Genomic DNA, 9,915 nt, shown 5'->3' with positions numbered 1-9,915 from the left:
CTTCTCTTTCAAGTTCAGGTAGCTTCAAGTAATGTATACTATACACTTTTTTTTCTTTTCCTCATGCAAAATTTCTTCTGGTTAACCAGATTTTATCATTTTCTTTTCCAAGGCCATTTCTAAAGAGAAGTGGAAAATAATAGTAGAAGATGGGTTGCATGTACAAGAACTAGATTCCTCTGTACATATGGCTCAGAATCTTATTGCAAAAGCCCTATATACTATTCAATATAGCAGTAAGAAAGACCTTAAACATAAGAGATTAATTTTAAAGCTTCTATAGTTTTAAGAATGACATAGAATCATAAAATAATTCCTATTGAAGGGCATCTCTGGGAGATCATCTGATCCAACTCCCTTCTCAAAGCAGGCCTAGATCAGGTTACTCGGGGCCTTTTCCTGATGACTCATGATTGTCTCCAAGGATGGAAACCCACAATTTGTCTCAGCAAGCTGTGCCAGTGTTTGACCAACCTCATGGGGAAAAAGTTTTACCTTGTATCTAACCAGAATTTCCCATTTTCCAGCTTGTGCTGGTTGCCTCTTCTGCTGTTCTGAATTTGACTCCAGCTGAAGACAGCAGCAGTATCTTTCTTCAAGCATCTCCTCTTAAGGCTGAACAAACCCAGCTCTCTCAGTCTCTCCTTACGTGCCATGTGTTCCAGCCCCCTGACCATCTTACTGGGACTGTCGCGGATGAAAGTATTAACACAGTAATGATTCAGGAGCAAATCAGCATTTATCAAGATTTACAGAGTAATTCAGTAAAATATAATTAGAATAGGGACTTAACTACAGATACGAAGATGACAAGATTCACACTAACTTACTATATGGTACTTTAAATCAATACATATATATACACGCACATTCACAAACACAAGACATACAAATGCATAGACAGACAAAAGTATTTGGAACCAGTAAAATAAGTATGTATCCACACTCGTGAAAATAACTGTATATCCAAACACATAGGTAGGCAGGGAGAGAGTGGGTGAAAGAAGCTAAAATTTCCCTCTTCTCGAGTTTAGAATAAATACTCACAATGCATTGGCATTCCTCAATGGGCAATAACTGAGACTTGAGCAGGTCAACTTCTCCCTGGCCTCCTGTCGGCTCTATTGGTGAACAGTAGTACCTTGAGGAGTTAAGACCTGAGAGGCGTCCCAACTCAGGGAAGATGTGGGTCACAAGCTTGCTTCGTGGTGATCCAGGAGAGTTCAAAGGGTCTCTGTTTACAGGGTCCAAGATAGTTGGCTTTTGTTAGGTAAATTTCACTCTGGCCCAGCTCCAACAATGAGGTATTTTGGTGTCTTCCACCAGCTGCACAAGACCTTGATGGGTGTGCAATTCTGCTATTGTTCTCCAGGCTGTCAGAGGGGCACCTTGACAGCTCTGGTTTCCTGCCATTATCAGTGCTTATTTCCTCAGGCTGGTATGTGGCCCAGGAGGGGGTTAGAATCACACTAATCACCAAGTGGCCCAGGAGTGGGGAAGGGATTGCACCACCACAGGGCCTCTGCCAGGGTGTGTCAATATCCATCCCGTACTGGAGAGCTCCAAACTGGACAGAGTACTCCAGATCTGTTTATACAAGTTCTGGCTATGGACTTATAATCACTTCCCTCCACCTACTGGCCATGCTGTTGTTAATACAGCCAGCATGTGGTTGGTTTTCTTTGCCACAGGGGCATGATGCTGGCTTATGTTCAACTTGTCACCAACCAGCATTCCTGGTCCTTTTCTACAAAGCCACTATCCAGCCACATGGCCCCATCCTGGTGCATGAGGTGTAATTATGTCTCAGGAAATATGGGCCTGAGATTTTGTAGTTTATCATTGTATTGGGTGTACACGGCAAGGTTTTGGTAGTGGGGAGCTGCAGGGGTGGCCTCGGTGAGAAAAGGCCAGAGGTTGCTATGCAGCTGGTTCCAGATGGCTCCAACAGACCCACTGCAGGGCACAGCTGAGACTGTCAGCCAAGAGGGTGGTGCCTCAGGGAAAATGTGCTTTAAAAAGGGCAAAACACCACACAGCAGCTGTGAAAGAGAGGAATGAGAAAAATCTGAGAGAAACAGCCCTGCAGACACCAGAGTCAGGGAAGAAGGAGTGGGAGGAGGTGCTGCAGGCACTAGAGCAGAGATTCCTCTTCAGCCTGTTATAAAGACCATGGTGACACAGGCTGTCCCCTGCAGCCCATGGAGATCCACATTGAAGCAGATATCCACCTGCAGCCCATGCTGAGCCACTACAGAAGCAGGTTTCCTGGTGGGACCTGTGGCCTGTGGGGGACCCACACTGGAGCAGTTCTTGGACTGTATCCCATAGGAGGGACCCCACTCTGGAGCAGGGGAAAAGTGTGAGGAGAGAGCCACAGAGATGAAGTGTTATGGACTGACCCCAACCCCCATTCCCCATCCTCTGGGGGAGGCCATTCGTGGTTAAGGTGTTTGTATTTTGAAGCAACCACTATGCACACTGAGGCCCTGCTTTGCAGAGAGTGGCTGGACATCACCTGCTGATGGGAAGTAGTGAATAAATCTCTTTTTGTTTTGCTTCTATGCACAGCCTTTGCTTTTCTTATTAAATTACCTTTATCTCAAACTGCAAGGATGTCTGTCTTATTTTATCCCCCTGTTCTGTTGAGGAAGGGGAGTGAGAGAGTGGCTGGTAGGGGGGGTCTGGCAGCCAGCCAAGGTCAGCCCACTACAGTCATAAAATGCTTTATGCTGTAATGCAAATATTATGAAATAGTTTCACCAAAAAAAAAGCATTCTCAGCTTCAAAAAAATGAGATGAAATAACAATATACCTGTTCAGTACCAGGCAGTGAACAAATATATAACTTAACAGCTGCATACACACAACTCACTGGTTTGCACATCAGTCTCAAGTACCTCCCTCCTCTCAGCCACAATCACCATACGTGCATCAGCAGTGTAAGCAACCAGTACAGAGCCTCAGCACTGGCTGCGGTGAACAGCTATGGGTTTCTGTGCTTAAAATACAACCAGTATGGTTTGCTGCTTTTTATGAGTTTTTCTGCCCACCATGGATATAACATCAAGTGTCAGCCAGCAAATGACACTAAAAAACTATATTCTACTATAAATGGTCAAAAGACATATATCTATTCTGTGTTCAGTCATTTCACCCATCTTAGATGTTTATTGTGGGGTAGTAAAAATTGCCTTCTGGAAGTTTCTTGTGCTTCATATGAGAAAATTTATGATTTTTGCAAGATAAGAAGCTACCAGGCCCACTAGGACTTTTAGTAATGAAATTTATCCTAGGAGTTTGGACAGGAAAAAAATTTTATTTTTGCTTTGTTTTGGCATCTTGCTGCTTGAGTAGACAGGAATGTTTGCAGTAATGCCTGTTAATGACCAACATGCAGGGTTGTTATTCTTATAAACTAGACCTGGAGAGCATCTGTCACCTTTCTGCTCCATTTTCTCTGTCAGGAAACTTGCTTCAGAGAGAATCAAACCTCTCCTTAGGTCATGGAAACCTGTAGATTTAGGCTGGAACTGTATTTGCCCATGGTTACTATTTTGATTAAGGACACAGGCATATCTGTGTTGAAACAAACTGGGCATGAAGAAGTGTGGTCAAACTGTGTACTGCCAGTCTGGAACTAAGTCTGAAGAAGGGGTTCTCTGAGTTGGATTTGCACTTCACCATGGCAAATCTGATGAACAGACAGGCATGTATCTTTAGGTTGGGTTTGCAAGGAACTGTGGGATATGTGCTCATTGCTGAGGGAAGCATCTGTCTGCTTGACTTGCCCTTGAGCACTGCCAGACGCTGCTTTTACATTTTCATAATTTGTACTATTTATTGCTCTAGTTAGGTACTGTCCAAAAATCCTGCCTGCTGAAAAGAGAAAAAAGGACACTTATAATGAGGTGTACTCTAGCATCATTTTTGAGGAAATGATCATGTGACAAATTCTCCATGCCCCACATGGATTTTTCTCATTCAGAGGAAATGCACCAACAATTAAGACTAAGCATCTCGGCACTGCAAATCACAAAATATGTTAGTCTTTTTTCAACGCATGGAATTCACCCACGCACTATATTGAATGATGTGTAGCATGCAGTAGAAGAGTTAGATAACAAGCAGGACAGAAAGGTCAGGTTTTCAGAAGTACCTCGTGAGTTATGTAATTTAATGAAGAATCCATGAGCAATGTTCTACTGCATGTGAAATATGGCCATTTGCATCACTGACAAGTTCCTATGTAGGGATCCTGAATCCATTCTGTAAGGTGCCACGTGCCAATGCAATGAGATCTTTCACCTAAGAAGCAGATGGGGCTCCTTCAGTGAGTGTTCCTCTGTGTGCTCCCATTCCCTGTATCACCCGAACCTCTCGCTAACCTGACTGAATGGAAAAGGGGAAAACATTCAGGCAACTTCCATATGAAAAAAGCACCAGAGGGGACTTGTTTAAAGTATGATGATACAAGTGAGGTCAACTGTTATCAGACTGTGAAAGAAATGGGGGAATCAGCTTCTGGAAATCATCTCAGAAGCGACCGCAGGATCTTTTACAAGTCACAGGCAGCTTCACAGAGCCTAACATGCCTGTACAGAAGCACTGCTATTAGCCCCTGAGGTCTGATTCATCCTTCTACTGTTAGGCACCTAGCTGAAGCACCAGAATCCAAAGCCTGTTTGCTCCCCTCTTGGGTCCTTTTAAGAATAAAAGAGCATATACAATTCCTCTCTTCAAAAGAGGGGAAAGATTCTTCAGAAGGTGAATCAGATCTTCAGCCAGTTGAACTCACTGAAATTTCTTACCTCTATTCACTGATTACTAAGAGGCTTACAAATTCTATTTACTTTGTTTGTTGACCTCCATTCAATGACTAAATGTGTGGCGGGGTGGCACCGAGCCCTGGTGTCCCACACCGCTGAAGCAGAGGTTCATTTCATACACCTCACACTAGAACAGGACTTGGACTTTGCTACCAGGGCTATTTCCAAAGACCTCACTCTGGAGGTCCGTTGGTCCTTAGCTAGTCCTCAATTTCCAAACAGCACTGCAGACAGTGGTCATTTAGTCCTGAACATTTTTATCAACAAACAAATACTTAGTAAATTATCCTTCATTCAGCCTGTGTAGTTTCACAGGGTTGATGCTCTGTTCCCTTTGCCAGGGATACTTATTTCCAGGGACCTTCTGAGGGAGAAGTTACTCCTTAAAGCTCTGCTACAACTCAGCTCTCAAAGAAACTGGGACCACTGGTTTATCTCCCTAGCTTTCTTGCCCTCCAGCGCTGTGGTTGACATCTTCCAGCCCTCTGCTGGGCACTGTCCACCCCAAAATTTCTGCTGCCTTTTCAGTCAACTGCTTCAATGTGCTACATCCTCGTTTTCTATACTCCCCTGCAGGGGAAAAGACATTTATGCCACACCACAGTATCTTTTTTTTCCTAGCCCAGGACTCCCACTCTCAGGTCTCAGCCTTACACTTCATGAAGCACAAAACAATCCAATCCACCAAAATGATCAAATTATCATTGCTGAAGAGTTGCTGTTGATCAGTGGGCATGCTGCTGTATAAATACCTTTCAGGTGTAATGGTCACATTTGGAGAAATGATCCTCGAACAAACTTTACTGCACAGATCTTAGATTCTTGTCAGGTTTACTACATAAATACATAATCTATAAATAGCATCCGTCACTACTATGTACTACTACAAGGACAGCCATCACAACAGAACTTTGTTTCAGGATAAAAGGTTTATCTATCACTTTTAAAATGCTTTAAATCATTGAAGCACAGCTCTGGTAGTGAGCCAGAAATACTCACTTCTGGACAGCACCAGAAGTGTATTGTACAGAAATAGATGTTACCAGACTTTCAGAATAATATTCAGGTCTTAATACTATGAAGGGGCCAATAATTACATCATCTGAATTTTCAACCTTTCTTCTCTAACTGAATTTTCTTTAATACCTTAATACTGTTATAAAAGTATTACTTTTAATACACTATTGTTGTTCATTTTAAATTAATATTACATAACAATAATAAAAAAAACGGTACGACAGTATTCTAACAAAATAAAAAGTCAAATTACCATTTGTTTCAAACATCGTAAAAATGATTTTGATTTATTTTCTTTCTGGTTGCCTGCTTTATTGACTATGTAAAGATTGAGGTGTTTTAGCTATTAACATACTCCTACAAAATTACAGAAGCTATATAGAAAAAAAAAAAAACCAACGTGCTTTTGTCTCTTTAACTCAGCTTGTAGGGACAGCATTGTTTTTTCATGCTACCATTTCCTTCTACTGTGCTGATTTGTGAAAAAAACATTGTAAAATCTCTGTATGCTATACTTCTACTGCAGATCCTGGGCCTGACATTTTTGACCCAAGTCAGTGAACACGTTCAGATGCCAGGGTCCTTTCCAACAGATCTGTTTTCAGGTTTGGTGCCTAGTTTCCATCTTATTTTTTTTATTACTTAGGTTAAAAATGTTTTGATTAGAGAACATGTTATTGGTTTTCACTTTTCTTTTTAAAGCTCAGTCCTTAAATATTTAATCAATAGCTACTTTATATAAACTGGAAAGAGCTTTTCATTCACATATACAGGTACACAAAATGTCTGGTTATTTCTGAAGCATATGGCGCTGCAAGTCCTTTGTTCTCAGTACAAGTCCCTGATGCCTTTAAAATATTATAAGCCAAGACCTGTCTTTTTACTTGGAAGTATATTCTGAAAAGAGCAGGACCATTCCCAAAACATTTTTTTTTGTCTGAATCAAAGTTGTATCTCACTTCCCCTAAAGTCTGACTCCATGTGATGTATTTTTTCTTGATGCCAGCAGTTTTTCATGGTATGTCTCATATTTCTGGATCAGCTAGAGGGAACTGCTACCCGGTGGGTAGCGTTCAAGTCTGATAGGTGGAAGATCCAAGTTCCAGGACCTGTCCCAATGACTCTTCCACTATTTACATGAAGACCCTCCCAAAGGGATCCAGGTCATACAGGTCGTACTGCAGTTTTATTCACACTGCTTTGCACAAGTAGCTTAATTTCTAATCTGTCTTCTTCTATGTTAATTTTATAGAAGACATGGAATTTGAAACTATGAACTACAGGAATTGTCTTTGTACAATTTACTTTTACCAACATCCTCCCTTGGTGTAGACAGTTTAGATGGCAGCTTAGGAGGCAGAGATCTACAAAGAGGTTTTGGCTGCTCAACCATTTTCTGCTTTGCCTTTGTTTCTGATGAATGACTGAAGATATTTTTAAAAATCAGAAAAATCTGACAAGATGAAACAAAAGAAATCATCATCTCTAGTTTAAGGTGCTGAACTGTAAATGTCTGCTCAGATAAACTAGCTGATGAAAGAATCATAAAACAGAAGAAGTGGGCAAAAAGGACATTTGTTATCTTAATGAATGATTCAACATTTTTTTGAGTTATCATTAATGTTTCAGGAAATAAATCAGTGATATTATTTAAAAAAAAAGAAAGAGCTATTCTATTAACTTTGGAATGCTTGCATTAAAGAATGTTTTTCAGCACTTCTGTCACAAAAGGTGAGGCAATTGGAGTTTTTAATCTCTGAGACAAAGGAGAAACAGTAAAATAGAGGAACGCCCCTTCTCAAGCGTTCTGAGAACACCCGGAAACTGTTTTCTGCTGGATAAACAGATTTAATAAGAGCAACATTTAACCCTGGTAAAAGGCCGAGTCTGAAAGTAGCAATTTTATGCTTCTTTCTAGTTTCCTATTGGTTTATGAATACACACAATGATACTGATTTCAATCAAAGAACCCCTGATTTGGTTTCAGAAATCTTATTATTAGCCAAGTTTAGCAAATCTCTGATTCACAGTAATTTTCAAGATTATCTACAAAACCCAAATTGCAGCATTTGTGCGTTGTTGTTGTTGGTTTGGTTTTTTTTTCTTTTTGGTGTAGAGCTAAAAACACATAAAGACTCAGTCCTAAAGAACTGGAAATCAAAAGGAAAACACAGAAGGGAAAACACTGATGAAGGTGACGTTGAAGAGAAACTAATGGCTCACAGGAAGATTTAGGAAGATTAATAAAATTGTCATATACAGCTAGAAGCAAGGACATCTCTAGCAAAAAGTATTTCAGTAATTTGATTTGAAAGTAAATAAACTTGAGACTTCAGTGCAGTTTTGCATGTGGACAAGATTAATTTAAATGAAGTATAGCATTATATAAAACTGATGAAAAGAAAAAATACTGTGATTAAAAAAACAAACACAGTCCTGAAGCATATAAGCAGGGCTGAGTTCAGATTTGACACTTAGCTAACAGACTTGAATGACAATTCAAGAGAGAAAGGAAGAAGAAGGGGAAGTCTGAAAAGGAAGCCCGGAGTTCAGTTATAGCCATGCTGAGTTTGAATAAATGGTCAAACGTTGCAACAGGATGAGCTATCACTACACAAAAATACCTGGAACTTGGCATGGTTCATGATGTTAACCAGAGGCTGGGGACAGCATCCTTGAAATAAAACTGGAGGCACAGGAGGGAGAATATAATGTTTAAAAAAACCCAAACTGGTGATACACTGCATCTTATCATTCCCATCTTTCACTCTTCAGGATAAGGGTTCTGGAACTTGCCACACGCACAGGGAATAACTCAGTTTGGACCTCAGGACATCTCTAGTCCTCTGGGCAACCTCTGGACCTCCTTCCAACACCGATAAAGATCAAGACATAGAGTGCACACCCAGTTAGGGCATACATCTAAAGACAGATAAATGTCATTGTTTTCTCTCATTTATAGGCAACTTGTGTTGAAACTGGATGACAGATCAAGGACGGTGAGAAATGTTCACAGATGTGATTAAGAGGAAATCATCAGTGCCTTGAGGAGCACTGCCTGCAGATTACCCCAGGGCCAGAACAGACTGGAAGGAAATGAAGGCCTAGGATGAAAGTGGAGTGAAAGAACTCCTGACAGGAGTGTAAACAGCACATTCAATTGGCTCAGGTTCACGGAAGGATGTGAAAGCACCAGAGGAAATTTTAAGTTAGGGAGATGAACAGAGTGGATAAGAAGGAAAGCAGGAGACTGGGTGGCGACAGTGGAGCAAATGCAGCGCAGACAAGAAACCCTAGTGTTTCTGGCTGAGAAGAAAGATAGAGTTGTTCAAGCTGCTAGAGACAGGAAGGATGAAAGCAAGCCAAAGGTAGAGGGGAACATGATTTTCTCATGAGAGAAAATGGACCATTATAGTTGGTGAGATTCTAAGTAAAAATCAAAGTGAAAGCAGAAATGAGGAGTATAGAGGCTGTGGCCATGAAAACACAGCTGTGGTCACTACTGTAGGTGTAATTTAGTTCAAGACACCAGACAGTTAAGCCAGCAAGACTCATCAATGCTGAAGAAGGGAAGAAGAAAATTAGCAGTGGGGAAATTCAGCCTGGTGAACATGCAGGAACAGAGCAAAGGGTACAGGAGCAAAGGAAAGGGGCATCTGTGATATACCCTGCCATATCGCAGGATGGGAGAAGAGCAAAGTCAGCAGCATAAGAGAGGCAGGGAAACAATTTACAAGAAAAGAGGCAGAGTGGCAGAAAGCGACTTCAGATGTGGATCAAAAGAAACCTTGACGGCTGCATTCTGCTCTAACCACAGCCAAATGTCAGGAACTTTCTGCTGCACAGTATCAAAACCAGGTTAATGTTGATCAGGAAAAAGCATATGTTCTGTGTATCAGCTTAGAGCAGAACTCTTTACAGACGTACCCTTTTAAAAATGTATTTTCTTGAGCAATATAGTAACTGTACAGTGTAATACACAGTACTAGTAAGATACAACACTGTGCTTGGTTTTGTTCTTCACCCTGAATCTTTCCCACATTTAAGTTGAAATTTTCCCTTCTCTTTA

This window comes from Athene noctua, chromosome 1 (assembly GCF_965140245.1).
Source record: "Athene noctua chromosome 1, bAthNoc1.hap1.1, whole genome shotgun sequence".
NCBI lineage: Eukaryota > Metazoa > Chordata > Aves > Strigiformes > Strigidae > Athene > Athene noctua.
The sequence above is the reverse complement of the archived record's forward strand: the minus strand, read 5'-3'. Positions refer to the sequence as shown.